Source organism: Camellia sinensis, chromosome 14 (genome assembly GCF_055761805.1).
Source record: "Camellia sinensis isolate YWXY chromosome 14, ASM5576180v1, whole genome shotgun sequence".
In the NCBI taxonomy this organism is placed as follows: domain Eukaryota; kingdom Viridiplantae; phylum Streptophyta; class Magnoliopsida; order Ericales; family Theaceae; genus Camellia; species Camellia sinensis.
The window spans coordinates 80,121,108-80,144,252 of record NC_138974.1 but is presented as its reverse complement, the minus strand read 5'-3'; positions in this window follow the sequence as shown (position 1 = coordinate 80,144,252).

The following is a 23,145-nucleotide window of genomic DNA, read 5'->3' as shown; positions in this document are numbered from 1 at the left end:
AACGTATCACACGCAAGAGAAAATCTCTCAGCATATCACATGCAGGAGAGAAAAGAGGAATTTCTCAGCGTATCACACGCAAGAGAAAACCTCTCAGCATATCACATGCAGGAGAGAAAAGAGGGATTTCTCAGCATATCACACGCAAGAGAAAATCTCTCAGCATATCACATGCAAGAGAGAAAAGAGGAATTTCTCAGCGTATCACACGCAAGAGAAAATCTCTCAGCATATCACATGCAAGAGAGAAAAGAGGAATTTCTTAACGTATCACACGCAAGAGAAAATCTCTCAGCATATCACATGCAAGAGAGAAAAGGGGTGGATGAACGCTGGAACTCATCCGAATGTTCGAAACCAAAGATGCCCTAACGCATTGCATGCGAGAGGAGAAAAGACGACAATTGCAAATGAAAAGGTGCATGACGATGCAGGTGAAGTGTACATAACAATGCAAGTAATGAGCATAACAATGCTAGATAGATGTGCATAACAATGCAACGAATGAGCATAACAATGCTAGGTAGATGTGCATAACAATGCAACGAATGAGCATAACAATGCTAGATAGATGTGCATAACAATGCAATGAATGAGCATAACAATGCTAGATAGATGTGCATAACAATGCAATGAATGAGCATAACAATGCTAGATATATGTGCATAACAATGCAATTGGAACGTGCATCACAATGCAAGCATGAGAAGTGCATAACAATGCGGGTGGAAGGATGTATAACAATGCAAGTGGAGTGTGCGTGATAACGCATATTTGAAACAAAATGCCGAACAAGAGAATACAAGCCTTAAGTAGACCAATTTCCAAACGCAGCCTCCGATTTACCTCTCGGAGGGGTCATGATACATTCCAAAAAGGATACACCTCGTGCATACCAACCGACGATGAGCTACACATCGAAGTCATGAGTTGAAAATTCTGCAGAAACCTTTTGAGCTGAAAATAGTGGGTTCTTCTTGCACTTTCTTGACTGTACTCCTAAACCGCGGTTACTACCTTTCCTTCCTGGTCATGTTCACAACTTTTCCTATTCTCTAACGGGGTGACAGACTAAGTTGATTCAGTATCCAGAATCGAGGCGCATTTACATGCTATCTCAATCTATGGGGCTGCCATACAGATTTCAAGCCGAGGATAGACCCCTGGGTATTTAAACCAGACTTTAGTCTCGGAAATTCCAAACCTTTGCGTTCTAGGCAATAGCCGTCCGAACTCTAGTTTCCACCGTTGCAGTTGGTCTCCTAGGAACTCATTGCAAACACAGCCAAGATGCATCTGGCAGGGGCTGGTTTTCTGAGGGAGCACTTTGATTGCCATTTTGGCTTGAAGCAGACTTGACCTTGAGCTTGAGGTAGAGGCACACCCATACTTCAGAGCTTTGGCAAGACTTGAAGAGGTACACACAGAATGTAGTCTCGGAACTTACTGAAGTTGAAACAAACTCAGATACCCGACATTTCCTCTTTTGCTTTTGCTTTGTAGTCTGGAACCCATATAGTTTCAAATAGGTCCTAGTTTTGCTGTTCTGACATGACCTGGGTTGAACCCTGCGGTTTTATGAAAGAACGAATCTTGTTTTGCACCGATGTGGAGAATGGCATGGCATTCGGAGCACAAAATGATTTTATTTTTTGAAATTTAGAGATGAGCTTTCGACCAAGTATTGAGCCTACGACTGAACACAGCAAAAACGACTCAACAAGGAAATAAGAGGCACACAGCCTAGACACATCGAGTAACACTCGAAACGACTCAAAACAAGAATCGAGATAAACAAAAAGACACGACACTCAGACATGCACAGGGAGCCTGTTTCACCGGGTAGTGTTTCCCACCCCTCTTTCATTTGTGATGCTCACATCACTCTGGCACTCAATCTCTTATTTTCTGAAAAAGCCCTTTTCTCACTTTTCCTCTCATCGTACATCTCTCTATTCTTCAATCTCTCGTTTTTCATCCCTTCCCTGGGTGGTTGATGGACGAACAGCAAATTGTGGGCTCGCGCCCCTAGCATTTTGCTAGATTCTCTTTCTTTCGCTCACAGTTAGTGAATTCTTCCCACGGAAAGGTTGCGCTACAACTGGGTGTGTAGCAAATCTGCAGCTAACATCAGTTGACGATGCTTTGTTGGGGAGTTTGGACGTGATAAGATCTGTCCAGATGATGGAGTGGAATATCTTGCCCCATTCTAGTTCGTGCTTCGCACTTTGCTTGATACCTCGTTGCTTGGAGGATGAGAGAGCTTTCAGCCCTTTGTTGTTAACTTCAGTTGTGCCCTATTCTGGCAGGTAGAGTGCCTTTCTTGGCAAGTATGTTGACAATGGGAAAGACAGGAAGCCTGACTCAACTGTGCCCCTAGTTCATCATTTTGACCATTTTTTGTTTTAGTTTTCTCCTAAAAATTTTGACCAAAATGAGAGTTAGATAAACATGCTTGTTCAATTTTCTGATTTAAAATCATGCAAGTTAGGCTGTGAGCACTGAAAATTTTCCTCTTTCGGGTCCAAGAAATGGTCCAGTTTTGAAAATGGGATACTTTTCGAAAAGATTAGTCAACCTTAGTAAAAATTCTCAAAAACTATTTTTGCAAACGACCACTGCTCAACGAGCACGAAACTTACTCTCGAGATGCACAACCTCGGATTCGAAGAAAAATTGCCCCTTGCTTGAGGGGAACTGCATGGCAACGGAAAGTTGCCCCTTGTTTGAACGGCACCGCGGCGCATTGAATGGCAACGGAAAGTTGCCCCTTGTTTGAATAGCACCGCAGCGCATTGAATGGCAACGGAAAGTTGCCCCTTGTTTGAATGACACCGCGGTGCATTGAATGGCAACGAAAAGTTGCCCCTTGTTTGAATGACACCGCGGTGCATTGAATGGCAACGGAAAGTTGCCCCTTGTCTGAATGGCACCTTAGTGTATTGTAATCAGCCCTCAGAGCGATGATTGCAACCGAACTCCCGGATACAGAAAAGACAAAGATGACCAGAACCATCGCATGGACATAATCGAATTGTTTTACGGCTGGACTTCAGAATGAAGTTGCCTACGTATCCCAAAGATGGGAATCAAGCCTCACGTAGTTCAGGGTTAAGGTACACTCGGGTATTAACCTCTCCTTTTTATGCTCTAACTTTTGCCAAGGCGCTTGTTGCGGGTTTTCGACCTTGCGAGCTTTGTTTTTCTTTTCATTTCAATTCTTTTCATTTCTTTTCCCCCCCTTTTTTTTTATTTTCTTTTTTGTTCTTTTCTTTGCATATTTCTTTTTTGTTCTCTTTTTTTGTTTTCTTTTGCATTTTTGTATTGCTTCTTTTTTTTGTATTTTTCTCTTGCTCTAACTTTTGTCTGGGTCACCCTTCCGGGTTTTCGGCCCAGCGAGCCTCTCAAGGGTAAAAGTGTAGTAAGTCCATGCCAAATGGTTTTGAGATCCTGAAATTATCTGAATCCAGGAGAATGGCTGTTGTTCTAGCTTCGCAAGCTTCTTTTGATGATATCTGATCTTCTTGATCTGACTTTCTTGCCTCTTGTTCGAGGGCTGCTTTGAATCCGGCTACGCAGGCCTCACATCGTAGTTGATCGTTGAACCTTCTGAATTCAAGTTCAAGGTTTGGAAGCAAAGGGGTTGAGTCTCGAGGCTGAGAGCGATCCTAGGCTGCACAATCTCAAGAGTGATTCCACACAAGTCTTCGCAGGACCGCGCAAAACATTTTGTTTTTGAAAGTTTTTAAGAAAGCGACCAGTCGCTCGCGCTGAAGACAGTGTAGAACCAATCTGGATCAAGCCAGGATCCTTCTCAGTACTCACGCTATCAAGCATGATTCCATTCGTTAAAGGCTTAGCACGCCTCTCTTTCTCTTAATTGATCAAAATTTTGCAAAACCCGAGGAATCCCTTCCTCTTCGTTTTCACCGCGGTGTTCAAAAAGTTTTGAAAAACTTAGGTCAATGCAATGATTTTGGGGTGCAGAAGAGTAGGCGAAAAATACTGCCGTTTCATTCAAACTTTCTGGCACAATTGGCACATGGCCGAGGCGAACACAAGAGCGTGAAAATTACCGCTGTTCCATTTAGAATCTGTTGGCACAACTGGCTCCCTGACAGAAACAGACTCAAAACAAAACGAAAAAACAAACACAAAACAAAATGGTGATGCCCGAGGCAACACCCCCTGGAATCACCTGACTCCTATACAACAGGACTGACTCGATACAACAAGACAGACCCAAAACAAAAGAGACTGACTCAAAACAAAACGACAAGACTGACTCAATACCCAAGTCAGAATGTAGCATTCGCCAACTGCTCAAAACGGTGCGTGCCATACGCCATATCTGGAGTAAACTAAGTGCCGCCCGCAAGTGGTTTATCCCTCGATCACATCACATTATCCCCTACAAGTTCACTGATCAAGTGCCGATAGACTTTGCAGGACCTGGTGCGGGGATGACCCCATTATCGATCAGATCTTGTATTTCGTGGCGGAGGCGAAAGCACATGTCAGTGTCATGGCCAGCTCGCTGATGGAAGGCACAGTAGTCGGTTGGGTTGTGTGAGAGAGGGAGGTTCTTTGGTAATGGCTGCGGTTCTAGGGGCTTCAGATGCCCTTTCTTGATCAAAACCCCTAGAGCCTTTGACAAAGGCGTATAAAGTGGGGTGAAAACTTTCTCGGCTTGGGGTGGATGTTTGGCTGCTTGCGAGCTACTTCTGGACGCACCGGCGAATGGGGTAGCTGTTTTTGATACGGTGGTAGCCACCATGCCCACATCAGAAGATCTTGCAGTTGCATCACCACTGGTGGTCGCATTCGAACTGCGGGAAAACGCCCTCCTGGGCTGCTCCTTCTCCTGGTCAAAAAGGCCCTGCTTCATAGCGTCCTCGATCTGTACTCCCATCTCATGCAAATCTGAAAAGGTAGGGAAGGGGATCACAATCATTTTCTGCATTAGCTTGGGCTAGAGATTGCGCACAATCATCCGTATTTGATCCTTATCCGTTGGCCTAATGGTCATCATTGAGGCTTTGGCTCTCCAGCGGGTCACGAATTCTGAGAAGCTCTCCTTCGGCTCCTGCCTCATCGTCTCAAGATCACGGGTCGTAATCTCGATTTGGGTATTGTATGAATATTGTGCGACGAAGGCCTCGGCCATCTCCTCCCAGCTTTGTTTCACTGAATCCTCCAATTTGGCATACCAGGTGACTGCAATAGCCGACAGGGTCCTGCCAAAAAGGGAGAGCTTCTGTAATCTTGTCAAGCCCATCGGGCGCAAAACATCTGAAAACAAGCTCAAGTGGACCATGGGATCTCCTGACCCGTCAAAACGGTCAATGTGAGGCATCTTGAACCTGTCCGACAGAGTTACAACTGCGTCGGTGTACCCGTCCTCAATGCCCGGGATGGACTTTCCCCCCTGGGATTTCTTGAACAGCTTTTCGAGCTTGCTCAACTTCAACGCTGTGGGGTCAACCTCGAACTCGGAGGGAGAGTCCGGTAAATTGGTAGGTGTTTTGGATAGTTGAGGTAAAATTGGGGGCGGAGCCGGCCCGCCTGGAATGTCCGTATCATCCTGGACGTTTGCCATCTCCCCAGGTGCTGGAGCTCCTACTGGGGGAGGAACTTGTTGTGAAGCGGATGCACCGCTTCGCTGTTGTAGCTTGGTGATGAGCTCGGCCTGCTGAGCCATGATCGCAGCTTGCTGTTTGGCAAATTCCTCCTGACGGGTAGCATCCTGCTGCATGAGTTTCATACTTTCTTGCATCTGGCGCATCATGGCCTCCATCCCTGACGTGTTCTGCTGATCCATCTGACTGGTTGGTATCTATCCCTGCAGTAGAAACTGAGACCTCAGCCTGACTGTTCACTGGTGGGGTGGATAAGGGCCGCTGACCTGGTAACTGCTGAACCGGTAATTTGTGCCCGACTAGCCCTTTTTACCCTGCCTCTGGTAAAGGAACACTGATTGCCCTTGAACTGAATCTCTGACCTGACAAAGTCTATCAGCACAAGTTCGATGAACCTCGGGGGATATCGGAGCCTTCTGAAGCTATGGTTCCCAGACTACCCTAGCAAAAGAGAAAACAGACAGCATCTCAGCCTGATTCCGTCTGAACAGATACGAGCATAGTTGAATGAGTGTGCCTTCTACTGAATTCTGCCCCAAAATTCGGTCTCAAAATCTAAGTCTGATACCCACAGGTAAAGCTGACTCTCAAATACTAATAATAATGCCCGCAGGCATGATGCCCAAATTCGCAAACTGGTGCCCGCAGGCCTGATGCCCAAACTGATACACTGATATATGCATTCCTGTAGAGACGCACTCTAAAAGCACATAACAGATAAGTGAGAGCCAAAACACCCCTATGTTGGGGTAGGGTTTCCCTGTCCTATTTTGTCAGGAGCTAGGGTTTCACTACGCACACAGCGGTTTCAAACAACCTATAAACGGGTAAGCAACCTGTCCTAGTTTGGAATGGTCACTATGGATCCGAATATACACTAGGTCGAATGGTCAAAAAGGGTACCTCGGTAAAACCGGGGTTTGTATTCCCATACCGGCAGAGCCCACAACCGGTCAGCCTTATGGTCATGCCTTGACAAGACAAGCCTCCGGTAAACCGTTCAGGAATAGCAGATGGTAAACACGGTATCCCAGGCGCACCAGTGCAAATGCAATGCAAAGAAACACACAAGTGTAGTCAAAAACAGATATCAAGAGTTCGAGTCAAGTTCTCTAAATCCCCAGCAGAGTCACCAGAAACTGTAGACGTCCCCGAACGCCCCGGGAGGAACGAGCTCCCGTTCTGTTCATATTGGGGTCACTACAGCTCAGGACTCTCAAATTTGTCACGGTTCTAAGTCTGAACCAAAGAGTCCAAATCCGACAAATCGTTTTGAGAAAAACAGATTTTTGAAAGAAGTGCCAAACATGGACTGCTTTGCCAGATACAGAGTCGCCACCTAAATGTTTTTTTCATGGAAAATTTAGGAAACCCTGACTCGGTGCCAAAAGGCCACGTGTCCGTCATCACCAAAGTTGCCTCGGCTCGGGAACTTGGGTACGATTGGGGAAGGTCACTTCGTGAGCACCCCCGCTCGCCCGATCAGAGATCGGCCTCTACTAACCATGATATCTATTTTTGAAAACATTGTGAGTTCTTATTCCGGTTATTAGCCTAGGTTACTATGTGATGCGCACAACATACAAGTATAGACTGGGTCGCCTGAATTGGAACAAAATATTTCATGTTTGTTTTTGAAAGATGGTTTGCTACTCGCAAGTAGGCTTAAAATGCAAATTTTGCCACCCTCGGGTGGGCTTAGAAAAGATGGTTTTGCCACTATCTAGTGGACTTAAAACTCACAGTCAATGATTTGTTCCAATTTAAACAACTCAACCTTCACCCACAGGCATTCGGGCAGTTATATCACATAAGCAATTAGCCTCATGGTAAGCATGCTATTCATGGCAGTCACTCACACGCATGCAAGGATGCTAAAGCATAAAAACTCACCGAGTACTCCAAGCCAAAATGGAAATCACATTAGAAATCATGCATGACCCTAAGTATACAGAAATGCCTAATGCAACACAAGCAAAAATGCAACTATAGCAGGCTCGGCTATTCTAAGATGGCATATGAAATGCTACAACTATCATGTATTCAATTTGGAATTGAAAATACAATGCAGTTAGTATGATGCGCCAAGCCTGGTGCATGCAAAACAGATGAATGATGCAAACATGTTGTCATACTGTATGCTAATTGAAATATGCCCTAATCTAACCATCATAAGCAGGTAAATAAAAGGGAAGAAAGACGTGGGGTTGGAAGACATACATCACACTCACGCACACTTATTACAGTTGTGCCCCCGCGCAGAGGGTCCGAATAAATATACAGTCCCGAATGAAAGGATAATACAGTCCAAATATTGCAGTCCAAATATTACAGTCCGAATAATGTACAAATTTCTAATTAATTAACAAATTAACTAAGAAAACAAATAAAACTGGCATGCAAGCCAGGGACTGCCTTGCTTCTGATGAATGATGTATGTTTGGGCTGCCTTGCGCGGAAATCCACTGGGATGCCCCGATTAGCCTATGTTTACACCTTTTCTTGAAATGCGCGCCAAACTCCAAAAAGTTGCTGATTCTTCATTTTGCTGCAACAGAGAGCAGGAAAGGGGCATGGCAATGTATTTTCACAGATATATGCATGCCTCGATCCTCGTGCCACCAATCACGCATATCGATGCATGATGGCAGAGGAGTCGAAATGTGCAACTTAATATAGAATGAATGCACGTGTAAACACAACAAGAACCTAACTCCATCATGGATAATCCGGAGTGTCGGTGGCTGGGGATGGAGACACGTTCCGTCACTCGGAGTACGAAACGCACCTCGTTTCCCGTGCCCAGGCTAACTCCTATCCCGAACACGATGCAATATGCATGATATGCATGAATGCAACTAAGATACAGCCTAGCATGCACAATGCTATGAGAATGAGATGTCTCGAAATGCGTGCACACGGGCACGCAAACCGAGGAAATGCATATGCAATGCAAATGACATGGAAATGTGATATGGGCTTACACTAACATGAGAGAGCCTCAGCCACACTCACATAAGAGGCCGGTAGATGAAAATGAAGTGCCTCGAAATGCGTGCACACGGGCACGCAAATCGAGGCAATGGCATACGCAATGCAATGGCATGGAAAATGGCATATAGAATGCAACATGGACTTATACTAACATAAGAGAGCCTCAGCCACACTCACGTAAGAAGCAGATAGATGAAAAATGAAGTGCCTCGAAATGCATGCACACGGACACACAAACCGAGGCAATGGCATACGCAATACAATAGCATGGAAAATGCAACATGGACTTATACTAACATGAGAGAGCCTCAGCCACACTCACATAAGAAGCCGATAGATGAAAAATGAAGTGCCTCGAAATGCGTGCATACGGGCACGCAAACTGAGGCAATGGCATACGCAATGCAATAGCATGGAAAATGCAACATGGACTTATACTAACATGAGAGAGCCTCAGCCACATTCACATAAGAAGCCGATAGATGAAAAATGAAGTGCCTCGAAATGCGTGCACACGGGCACGCAAACCGAGGCAATGACATACGCAATGCAATTTTCATGGAAAATGATATGCAAACATGCTAATGGATTTTTAGCAATGAAATGTGGGGGAAAACAGCCCCGAAATGAGGCGAAAACACACCCGATGCATGGAATTTCTCCCGAAATGCAAGATTAAGTACGTGAAATGGCTTACAGCTATACAAAGCATGCATAATTGGTACATGGAATGAAAAGACAGAAGCAAGGCAGCCTCAAAATAAGCATTTTACCAGTACAAATCATGGCCAAACAGCAAGCAAAGATAGGGCAACAATGGCATGCAAAAATGGCTCTAAACATGAGGTTATGAAGCAACTCACAGCTGCTAACTCCAAATAGGTTAGGACCCTTCAACAATATTGAAGAGGGGCCAAAAATAAGCCACTTTACAAAACTGTAAAAACCATAAAAACAAACATAGATATAGCTACGCTCTTATGCAAGAAAACGGGCCAAAAGGTGGCCAAAGAGGCAAGTGGTATATGCACAGCCCAAACTGAAAAATTCCCTTCTACAACATTGAAGAGGGACCAAAAATAAGCATATTTACAGAACTATAAAAACTCCAAAACAGTATACAAACATGCTAGAAATGCAATGCAAAATGAGGCTCGAAAGAGGCTATAACACAAAGTATACAAAATATTCCACAAACAGCCAAAGACCCTTAATGAAACATGTTACGAAGGTCAAAATAAGACTATTTCTAGGCCTGTAAAAAGACCAAAAACAGAAGCATGATAGGCTTCCAAAGCATGCAAGAAAATGGCATTCAAGGAGGATATTGAAGCAAGTGCAATATGGAGGGCTCAAACTGGGTTGAGCCCTTAATGAAACAAGAAAATGAGCTCAAAAAAATGACCTTTTCAATTTTGGTCGGAGCTGAAATCAATAAGCATGTATGGCTTACAAAAGGTGCAAGAAATGGACCAAAAAGGGGGAAATGCTACTCACCCTTGAAGACCAATGCTTTTGTTGCTTCTTGGACCAACTTTGATGACTTTAAGCTGCTGGAATTCCTCCCCTTGCTGCTGGAATGGAGGGGTGGTGGTAGAGCTTGATGATGATGAAGAAAATGAGGTGTAGAACTTGGATATTTTTGAGAAAATGAGAGAGATAGAGGGAGAGTTGTATGTAAAGCTTCAAAGCAATTTTGTTCCAACCTCTCATACAAGTGTTGGCAGCTGGCTATAAGGAACAAAAAGAGGGTGTAAAGGTGGGGGAAAAAGGAGGCAAGCTTTTCCCCACAAAATATCCCCCGGATTGGGATATTTTTGGGGGGAAACAGCTATACAGCTGTAAAGTGTGCAGAGAGAGGAACATGGCCAGCCCATTTTTGGGCTTGCATGTGGCCGGCCGGCCACCTCCCCTAGCCGGCCGGCCAAGGGTCAAAAAGGCCAAGTGGCTTTAGTGGCCGGCCACCACATATTGGTGGCCTCCCAGGTCTCCTCTTCACAACCCTGTGGTTCGAATTTGGAAACTCTAAAACAGGAGAGAGAACAAACCATTTTGAGGAGGGGTTCAAAAGGTTCAAGTGGAATTAGTGGCCGGCCACCAACTTTTAGGATCCTCCCAAGTGTGTACATCACAGATATGTGGTTCAAAGTTCAAGAAAGAGGGCCCAAGGTGTTCAACATTAGCCCGGAAGTGTGAAAAACGGGCGTCGGAGGGCGTCGGAGGATATATAACTGGTTGCTGCAACAATTACTGGCCTCCCACCCTTCAGTGACTTTCCCGGTGATAAAACAGAGGTACCTGCCAAAAATGAACAAAAATCGATGCAAAACGAATGTTCGGGGACCAAAACACGTAGTTCGGGATCCCGAAAATGAGTCGTCAAGCACCGAAAGTGGCATTCGGCCACGAAGTGGGTTTCTCCGACCCCAATGTCCCTTGAAAGGGAGTAAAAAGGAAGTATGCCAAAATTTAGAGCAAACGGAGATGGTTAAGCGGTCCCGAACCGAGGCACACGGCCAACGGTCCCGAAAAACCAGAAATCGGGCTCCGAAATGGGCAAAATGGCCTACGGCCACCAAATGTAGCCCACGGCCACTGAGAGATGGTCTACGGGACCTCTCCCTCCCCTTAGGAAAAAGAAACAGAGAAAACTGAGTCTGGTTCGCAAACCGAGACAGGGCATAGAAGAGGGTTCGAAAATCCGGAGGCAGGGCTTACGGCCGCGACTCTGAGACTTCTGAATGAGCACGATATGCAACGTCACCGAGCGCTCAATCAGTGATGTCTGAGTCTTAAGGTCGGTCAAAAATGGGGTGTCTACAGTTCCTTCGAATGATTTTCCTCGGCTGGTTTTCCAACCAAAAATGTTTGCTTGGCCATGAAAGCTTCGAATATTTCTTCTTCCATCATTTCTTTCTTTTGGCTCATGCCAATTTCTTCTTCTGTCTGGCTACCACTCTCCATCAGAGCTTTCTCCAACCCTGCTAGGCTATCCTTCTCTCTGACTTTTAGTTCAGAATGAACCTTGGCTAACTGTTCTCTGCTGCAACCCACCTCGTTTTGTAGAACTGGCTTTAGAGTATGGTTTGACTTTCGATTCTTCTTTTCTCCAGTTCAGATCAATGAAGAATTCTCTCTACTTTCTTTCAGGTCTTGCTGGTATTGGGTGTACCTACGCTGAATTTTTCTCCTTTGTGATCTGGAAATAATGGGGACCATATCTGGTTCCTTTGTTCTTGGGTGTTTCAGCAATACCCAGTTGTTGGGGGCCACCAAAGGAGGCTTAACCATCCTACCTTGATTTCTAACATTCCTTTGGGTAGGCATTTCCCTAGGTTTGTTTTGCATCGCAAACCAATCTGGGACCCCAGGTACCCACGAACTTACTGATCCAGACGTTGAACTGCCCTTTTCTTCCTTCGAGGTCACCTTCGAGGCTGGCTGTGAAGGTAATTGTTTAGCCCTGTCTCCAAGCTTTGAGCCTGATTCAGGCTTTCGATGATGGTGATCATTTTCTGTCCTCCGTGAAGCTAGTCCAGGGGGCCAATTTCTGGCTTTGATCCTAAAACCTGAACTCTTCTCCAATCCTCTTTCAGAATGACTACTCTCCATTCTGTAATAGTTAGGTGACTTGGTTTCATATAAGGGCCTCTTGCCTTTAGCATGCATTCTATCAACTGGATCAACCACTAATGGCTGCCGCCTAACATTAGCCAGATACGGCCTTTTATTATAAGCATTGGTTGGTTTGGGACGCCTCTACACATCCCTGTAATATTGCTTCCCATCAACTGAAAGGCCTTTCAACCACTTATAACTCAGTCTGCACCTGTGACACATCCTCTGCATTACGGCTGCCTCTAAGGAGTCATCATCCAGTGCTTCTTCATCAGAATCTTCCCTTTGATGTGAGAAATCTCGTCCAATAGCTGGTAGATTTCTAGTTTTTTTTTTTATTGCTGTCTGGTTGGCCACATACATCTGTACATTGACTTCTTCCAATTCTTTCAAAGACAGGTTCTGAAAGTCTGACATAATGACATTGGCTGCCACCTCTCTAATTTCTGGAAATAGATTGCTGTCGATCCCCATGGCTTTTTCAGCTTTGGCTGGGAATTTCAAACTCCCTTTCCGAATTTGTTCTTGGATCCTGTCTCAAAAAATAACACAGTTTTTAGTCGAGCAAGACCAAGAATTATGCCATTTACAATACACTTTTCCTTTAAGTTCATCAAGAGATGGAATTTTAACCCCTTTTGGTAACTTAAGGAAGTTGGCTGCAAGCAAATGATCAAAAATGTCATCTGCCTTAGTTAAATCGAAAGAATACTTCCTGTGGAGATATTTCTTTTTAAACTGCTGGTCAATTGTCGTATCCTTATGAATTAATGTTTCACAGATCATAGGCTCTTTTCCCACAATCTCTGCTGCATCGATCTCATAATTAGGATCTTTGTAGTATGTCCTATATGATGCATTATTTCGATCTTATTCCTCTTCTAGTAATGCTTCATATCTAGATACTTTGTAAGTCAGTACCACTAAATCCCTAAACTCTGTTGAATCAAACTTTTTTCGAAACCTGAACTCTAAGCCATTTTGGGCCAATCTTACGAATTCTAGTTCTGGCAAGATTACTCTACATTTATTTCGAGCCCTCTTAAATCTGGAAATAAACTGAGTAGCCTTCTCTTCAGGCCTTTTACTCAATCTTGCCAAGTTTGCCATGGAAACTTCTGGCTCTGATTGGAAGAATTGGGCATGAAATGTCTTTTCCATTTGTTGCCAAGTCTGGATGGAGCCAGGTGGAAGGTTAATGTACTATACAAATGCTCCCCCAGTTAGAGAATTTGGGAATAGTCTCAACTTCATATAGTCATGATTGGTAAATTCACCACATTGAGCAGCAAACCTAGCAACATGCTCTACTGTTGATTGGTTTCTGTTCCCATGAAAAAGGACAAAATCTGGTATCCTGAAACCTCTTGGATACTCATGTACCCTGTCGACCCATTCTGGGTATGGTTTTCTGTACACAGGAGTTTGGACCCCCCGAGCCATTGGTCCACACAGCTCCCTAACTATATCGGTAATTTAGTCCCTAGGGACCATATTTTGTGCCTGCTGAACCACTACTGGGGGAACAAACACAGGATTTGGTGGACAAACTTGTGCTTGTGGTCCTCTTGGTCTATAGGGTGGTACATTTGGGACTGGCTGTCCCTGCGAAGGGACTCACGAAAGGTGCTGGAACAGGTATTGTATCCCTTCCATTTGTAGGAAAACCTTCCAACCCCCCGTATATAAATTCGAATAATGGATTATTGTACCCCCTAGTGCCAAGTATGGCTTCGAATATGGGGTTTGGAACCATTCTTATGCCATTTTCTTGTACTGGGCCAGATCCACCAATTTGCATGGCTTCACTGTTGAACATTGAGGCATTCTAGCCTGCTACAGGCCTCGAAATGGGTTCGTACCAAGACTGAGATGGTAATCTTTCATGAATCTGATTACTGGTTTGACCATTAGAATGTCCATTAACTTGCATAGGCTGTTTATCTCTAGCCAATCTTTGCTGAGGGACATTTACTTCCTCCACGTGTCTTACATTTGTTGGTTGGTGGTTATTCATTCGATCCAAAAAGGATGCTGCCCACCTTTCCATTGTGTTTATTAATTGCTGTCCCATGGCATCTATTAAGCCACTCCACGGATTTACTGGCTGAGTAGATGGGACATTGGATGGTCCAATTCCTTGGTCTCGTCCAATATTACGAACAAATGGTATTTGCTCTGAAGTACTGGTCTATTCGCCCATGGGTTCCGATAAGATAAGAGCCTCCACAGGATGTGTTATCACATTATCCTCTGGATTAAGTATCTTCACCTCTCCTTCTACGCCTTCTTCCAAACGTTCATTTTCTCCTTGTCTCCTATGTCTAGCCATTTTAAATGGTCCCACTAGGCGTGCCAAAAATATATGTTGGCTTTTTGGCTTTCGAAGGTTATTTTTGTAATTATGAGCGTGCCAGCAAGGATCAATCGGTCCTTACAGAATTGTAATTGCCAACCAATTATTCAGACGATTGTGTTATAGTTTTTTCAGCTTCAATGAAGAGGACTTTTACTGGTGGCTTACTGGTAGCTTGATTTAGGAGAATTTAAGCATAAGAACAGTTAAATAAATTGAAGCATTTCATTAGTATGAAAAACTTACAATGATCTCAGCCTCGTAGAGATTTACAGCGGCAATATACTCGAAAACTACTCCTACAAATGAAGTGTAGTGCAGGAATTTAAAGTACAGAAATGTAAAAAACATGAAATATAAAAACTGGAATATGTAAAGTAAGACTGGTTTTCTTTAGATTCGAGCCTCCTTTCTCTGAGGTCCTTCCTGCTATTTATACTCCCCAAAGATAACTATCGAACTGCACTTCAAACTGTCGAATTGCTCCTCTATAATCACTGATCATGCTGCCTTATGAATAATTCCACTACGCTTTCACTTGCAGTTAGGCTCCCCTCCTATATTTGAATTTGAATGTGAGTAACTGTTGAAGCCACGTCACTTTGCATCTCTTTGTTGATCCACTGTTACTCAGATCTTATAACGACCAATTTTAACTGCCACGTGTATGATCAGGATCGGAGACTTGACTGGTTTTCCCATATTGCCCTTACCTTGCCACACGTCGAATTGTCACTGGCGTGTACAAAATATGTAGCCAACAAATGCGTAGAATACATCTCATATCATCCTTAATGGTCATTTCATTAGAGGATATTATTGGAATATAATTGTTTGGGATGATCTAAATAAGTGCACTTTTTATCTTTTTACGAAAAGATGTATAGAAAAGTAGAGAGGTGGTGTGATGAAAAAAAGATAAAAAGATAAAAATATGAATTATTTAGGGGATGCCAAACTAATGGTGTGTGCCAAAAGTATTAATGGTGTGTAAATAGAATCATCCCTTTTAAAATCACCATATTTATTTCTACTTAGTATGTTAGAGAGTAATGCTAGATATTCCAAAATTTTACTAAATTTTCTATCAAATATCTCACATGGGTGTGGGTCCCACACTTATATGAGACATTTAGTAGAAAATTTGATAAATTTTTTAAAGATCTCTAGCATTTTTGTATTTGACATTCCCCGTACAAATGAAGATAGTTACCTTAATTACGTTGTTAACACGTCTTAGGACACATGTTAACAAGATTCAAAATTTAAAATTTAACCAAAAAATAAGAAACCAAAATTGAAAAAGAATATGTGTGTTTGGTTTAAGTTTTTTGGATTAAATTTTTTAAAAACTGAGTTTTTTATTTTTCATGTTTTTTTTTATTTTTAGTGAATATTTTTGAAATTTTAAGCATTTTTTTTTTATTTTTTTAGATGCACCTTATTTAGATGTATTTAAAAAGTAAAAAGTTTGTGAAAAAATATTTTTAAAAATTAATAAATACATAAAAATATGAAAAATATACTGAATTTTAGTATTTTTTTTTATATTTTTGGTATTTAGTGAATTTTTAAAAGAATTTTTTCACAAAAATTATACTTTTTATGTGTATTTATGTTAGGTGTGTCTAAAAATAAAAATAAAAATAAAAAAATTGCTTAAAATATTAAAAAAATTCAATAAAAATAAAAAAAATATGAAAAACAAAAAAGTAAAATTAATGTCAGGGAAAAGTGTTTTTGGAAAACCAAAAACAAGCAAAGTGGCATAATGTTAGGGATCCTAAATATTTTATCAAATATTCTACCAAAGATCTCATGGTGTGGGACTCACATAGGATTCACATGGTGTGAGTCTCACATGAATCCTATGTGAGTCTCACATTTATGTGAGATATTTGATAGCACATTTGATAAAAAAAAATTGGGGTCCCAGAAATTTTCAATTGAAAAGTATATAGAATCTTTTAGGAAAATATTTATAGCTACTGTACGAGTAAGAAATAATCTTCACGTATAATCTTGTTGATCAAGTCTGCACTCCTTCAAACGTCGTCGCTTTACTCCTTGAAAACACAAATGTGAGCTAGCTGGCGGGTGTGTGCCGAATACTTCTCCGATACCTAAGTCAGCAAAATAGACAAATAGACAAAAACTCTGTGTATTCGGGAATCAAAGTTGTGTTACCTCTCCATAGGTGATGTTGTGAGCTTTTATAGGTTCCGCGCAGCACAATCTAAGTAGGACTCTTACTCCTCTATGTAGAGTCCTCCTAGGAATCACCTTCTTGAAAGATAATGCTTATCCTTCAACACCTCCCTCACTGTTTTAACCAAGTGAGATGGTTCTACCACGGTTGGATGTCAATACGGCCAAGATAACATGACCATGCTAAAGCCGCAGACTAGACCGAGCTCCCACTAGCTCGGTTCTTCCTTTCACTGCGTGTACCTCGATTTGACATTCCAACTGTGTTGTCTGAGACCGAACTGATCACATCGAGCTTGGACCGAGCTAACCAACTAATAGCAAGGTTCTGAGGAAAGCTCAACATACTTCGGCCCAACATAGTATGACCAAGCTAATTGTCACCACGCCGACCATGGTGACCGAGCTAACCACCAAGCTCCTTTGGACCAGGCTATCTACAAGGCTCCTTTTACTCAGCCCTTCTTACTATGGCCTACAGAATGGCCCATTACTCAGCTTGGCCTAATTTCCACAGAAATTACCCTCTCAGCTACTTAATGACATGGAAAAATGAAATTTTTTTTATTACTAGATTCAATCTGATTATAGAGGAGTTCAATTTCCAGAAATATTTTGACCACTTAATGAATAGTAGTATTTCTGGCTGCTGTGTTCAGGATAACTCTAAAATGAAGGGTAATGTTGGAGATTTTAAAAATTTTACTAAAATTTTTATTAATGCTGTATTTGGTTGAGAGATTTGGAAAGAGAAATGGAAAAATTAAGTGAAATATGAATAAAATATACTTACATTTCACCTAATTTCACACACATTTTCTCTTTTATTTTTCAAATCGCTCTCCAAATCTCCCAACCAAACACAGCGTAAATGTCTCACATGAATGTGGGACCCACATCATGGGGGTCTCATGTGAGTCTCACACTCATATGAGAGATTTGGTAAAATTTTTAAGATCTCTACCATTTTTGTTAAAATGAAACCTCAAGAAGTTGGAATTTTTTTCCCAAATATTAAGGGAAAATGAATGATATCATTGTCACCTAATGAATGAATCCAATGACTTTTCATTGATGCCCTCAATTACTTACCATATTATCTTTCGACTAGTCATTGCAGAAAACTATTCATAAACTTATCATCACACATCTGTGGTGTAGAGAACTATTTATGAACTCATTATTATCACGATACACTCACATCATCAACCTAGTTTGAATTTTTTCTCATACAAATGATAGTTATCAACTACGCATTGAATTTTTTTTTATTATTTATTATTGTTAATTTATGAAATGGTCCTTTAACTGAAGTCAATAATATTGATGGCACTATTTTTGTATTTATAACACTATGTAACTTATGTATTTGATTTTAGCCTCATATTTAAGTTGAAATATTCTTTAATTAACAATGTCACTGGGTCCACTGGAGAAAATCTATGAAGAATAATAGTATAAAATACAATAAAATATGGAATTACTAGAAGCAAAACCTTGAAAAGTAATCATTGTGAAATTTTCAAGATTATAATTTGTGGAATTTTCGGAGTTTAAGAAAATGAAAATGCAAACTTGAAGTATGAAACCCATTTAAATTTTTATTGAAATAATCAACAATAGTGCTTTATCACTATCAATAATAGAGACAAGAAAATGAATTGACTATAAGGCCTAGTTTAGGAAGACTAAATAAGTGCACTTTTTGACTTTTTATGAAATATAGATTGGGTTTGGGTTGGGTTTGAAGTGATGTGTTAGAGAGGTGATGTGACTTAAATAAAATGATGTGACTTAAATAGAATAGTGACTTTTTGACTTTTTATCTTTTTTCAATCATGTCAAACTTAGCCTAAATCTTGTATATCCTCTTCACACTTTTATGTTTTTTTTTTTGGATGAGTTGAGGCGTTTGTTGCTTAGAGTAGGGATTTGGCCACCTTAAATAGATATCTAATGATTTATATACTAAAATACTCCTACCGTACATGGGAGGTGAGACCTATACTAGAATTCATCTAACGAGAATAATTGTTATTTATAAGAGATTTTAAAGATAGCACTTATCACTGTTTTCATCATTCACTTTTAAATAAATTGTAATTAATGTATACTTTTTTTTTTTCTTTGAAAGATTGTAATTAACGTGTACTTTAATCTCATAAAAATTCAATCACTAATCAGTCAAATGAAATTGCCAGTATGTCGTACTCTGATAATTTCTCTTCTATCAACTTATTTTTTAATTTTAATTGTATTAATTTTATCAAAAATTGCCACAATTTAGCTTAATTGATAACATTTGTAAAGAATTAAACAAAAATTGAGCATAGAATGATGCCTTTAAAAGAAAACAAATTATTTTAAATGCCGTCAATGGCTCAATTACCTTGAAGAGAGTAAATGAATTATTTTACTCATTAATTTTCATTTATTGCCAATTAGACTAAATTGATTAAATGTGAAAATTTTAAAATTAAAATTCATGCAAACTACAGAAACTATGGATATAATATGCATGAATTTGATGACTAAAATGTTGATGAGTAATGCAGGGATACTAAAATTTTTATCAAGTATTTTATCAAATGTCTTATATGGGGTAGGTCCCACATAAATGTGAGGTCTATATCTGTGAGACATTTGGTAAAATATTTGGTAGAATTTTGGGACCTCTAACATTTTCCAATGTTGATATACATTTAAAATATGACGAATTTACAACAAATAGATGTGCAAAAAACAAAGGGACACTTATCAATCAGTACTATTAATTAGACTTTTTTACTTATAGGTCCTGACTGATAAATTTATCACTATAAATTTATTCATAAAATATGAGAAATTGATAAATTTATCACTTGATAAATTTATTAGTAGGTCATAATAAGTAATAAGTTTCAAAAGTAGGAACTATCAATAATTTACCCTCGAAGCAACCACACAAATAACTGACCCGACTTGACCCGGATGTGCACCACACAGTCGGCTTCGAATGGTAGTTCTTTTCACCTCCACCTAACTGTTTTGTTATTTGTAATATCCTTTTGCACATTTTTAGATTGTTAAGAGAATTCTGTTAGAATATTGTTATCATATATTAATCCAAAAATTCATATGCAATAATTAATCAGCTACCAATACGTCCCAAAAGTAAATGAAAGAAGAAAACAAAGATAACCCTTATTTAAAGATCTGCAATCGATCGCCGAGATTAAAAAAGATGATATAGTAAAAAAAAAAAAATGCATTACGATATGGAAAATACAAAAACAATAACAAATTGATACTAAAATCCAACAAGAAAAATCAATAGAATGGCTGCCCCAAAAGGTGCAAAATCTTGAGATCACATGCTTTTAAGTAATAATAAGTGTGCGGGGGTGATTTCCGCACTATGAAGAAGGGTTGAACTTCGTGGATGAACAGCAGGCTTTGGGAATTGAAGATCTGCACAGAATAACAAACGGTGAGGCTACCCGACCGGGGTTTGGTCGGAAACCCCTCCGATGGTAAAGTCAGGGACTCTGGGAGAGGAAAAAGAGAGAAGAGAATACAAAGAGTGTATATGTATTAAGTGTGTGGATTTCGGATCCCCTCAGAGCGAATAGTGTTCACCTTTTATAGGAGAAGGTTGTTTGTCGTTCAAGTCCTTCTCTCTCCGCCATCTGTCCAATGTGTCTCATTCGTGGTCGTCTCCTATTGGAGGAGGACGACCACTCCGCCTGACACTCAGGTGCAGGTCTGTTTTGTTTGTCTCATTAGCGGACATCTCTCATTGGAGGAGGACGACCACTCCGCCTGCCATTCAGATGCAGGTCTGTCATATATGCACCTTGTCCCTCTGCGCCTCCATGTCTCCACGTTCTGTTCATACAGAGGGGGAGGAGCAGGGTTGTTTGTCTTTTGTGGGCCCAAGAAAGGTCTTTAGTGAATTGGCCTCCTCTAAGTTGGTCTGCTCTAGAACGGTTGTCCAACCAGGAGGTCCAGCATGTTGCTCAACCCACTTCGGAGTGGTTCTGTCCATCCAGAAGGTCCACCATGTTGCTCGGCCCACTTTTGAGTGATGCTCGTACATTGGGCCGAACTCCTGTGATTGTCTTGCTTCGGCGCAAGTGTTGGCCATAGGTCTGAGGTCCGACCTAGCTCCATCTTGGAGTGAGTATTGCATTGGGCCTAGCACCAAGACTTGATTAATTTTCACCCACTTCAATAAGAAAAAAAAGTCTACACTATATATATGCAATCTTTTTAAATATCTAATACTCCATGCTCATAATTTCTTTTTAGTAATTTTTTTCCTTCTTTAGAAGTTAATAAATAAGTTTTTCAATTTGATCAAAATGAATAATTAAATTTACCACATTGGCCCCTACATATAGTGATGGAAAACATACCTTATTAATTATAATCTCGAGTTCGTGTCAAAATACTTTTAATACTAACCCAACTTGTTTATTTTTAAGTAATATTATGTCATGACATTTGGAATTAAGAAGGTTGCTTTGTGCATGATTTAATACTAACTGAACTCGTATTTTTTTGTTTTTTTGTAATGGAGTCTTTTTTGAACCTCATTCTGACGATCAGAACCGTTCACCCTTTTAAAAGATATTGAATAGAACATATCTGTAAAAATTCAAGTTAATCGGATATCGGTATCCTTTTCATCAAGATATATTTGTATCTAAAAAATTAAATTTAGTATAAATCTGAATATAAATATGACTTGATAAAAGGAATACCGATATTTGATTAACTTAAATTTTTACAGATATATTCTACTCGATACCTTTTAAAAAAATAAACAACTTAGAATTGTCATAACAAGACCGGAAAAAGGCACCATTGGCCGCGCACAGCAGCCTCCCCAAGCTCAATGTCATCTTCCGTTCGTGTTTATATCATGCCATGCCCCCAAAATTCAATATTTCTATGATCTATTTATTTGTCACAATTATCGTATCGTGTGATAAATTGAGGCACCATTTAGCAACTGACTATTTTAATCAAGAAAATTATTAAAAAAATTTAACAATAAAAGAATTAAATAGGTTTGAAAATAATTTTTTATTGTTTAGAGAAAAACGTACAAAAAGTGTTGGAATGATGTTCTTGTTAATCCCATAATTTTTTTTGATCAATTTAGTAATTTTAGATGTGTAATGATTCATTTGTTATTATAATCTCTTTAATTGTTACTATTTTTTGAAGTGTTATGTTTGAAAAAAGTACATTAAGGAGTTTTTTAGTGTGTTACATTTTTTAGTATATTATTGAAGTGCTACGTTTGAAAAAAGTATATAAAAGAGTTTTTTTAGAGTGTTATATTGAAGTGTTACACTACGAAATTTTTTAATGTGTTATATTAGAGTGTTACGTTGACGTTTGAAGTGTTACGTTAGAGTGACGAAAACATGGTTCAAAAATCGGATCTAACTTTCTTAAGATGGCGTTCCCCAATGAGGAAAGGTGGAAACGTCCGTCAAATCATACTAAAATTCAAAATAGGACCTTAGAGAATGTTGTTAAAACAAATAAGACCTATCAATATATTAAAAAATTCATAGGACTAATTGGAGTAACTGATTATCATATGAGACTTTCTAATAATTTATTCAAAAAAAATACCAAAAAAAATCACTTTTCAAACAAGTCCTGATTATATCTAAAAAATCAAAGATTCTTTCTCATTCACTCTACTTTTTAAACAAAAATAATTTTCAAATATATTAGTTTTTTAGAAAATGATATATAAATCCACTTTCTAAACCAATTTTCTAAACGAAATGATGTAGAAATAATATGATTAGTTAATAATTAGAGAAAATATGAGAAATTGTTACCTTTAATATCCTAATTGATTATTATATCACTAACTTTAAAAATTGACTCTATTTTTTTTTATCTTAAATAACAATACCCTAATTTTTTTGAAAAATATTATGGATCCTAAATAAATTATCAAATTTTCTACCAAATCTCTTATATGGGTATGAGACCTACACAAATCACATGTGCGTGTGGATCCTACACCCATATGAGAGATTTGATAAAAAAAATTTGATAATTTATTTGAAATCCCTAACATAACTGATGTTTTTTTCACCTTATATTGAAGTAAAAAAGAGTTATGTCAAGGACCCTAAATATTTTATCAAATATTTTATCAAACCTCTCACCATATAAGACCCACACACATATAAATTTGTGTGACCCCATATAAAAATTTTAATAAAATATTTGATAAAATATTTGAAATAGATAACAATTCTCAGTAAAAAAATCACTTTCCAATTCGTGAGTTCGTGTTGGAAATTGGTCAATCCT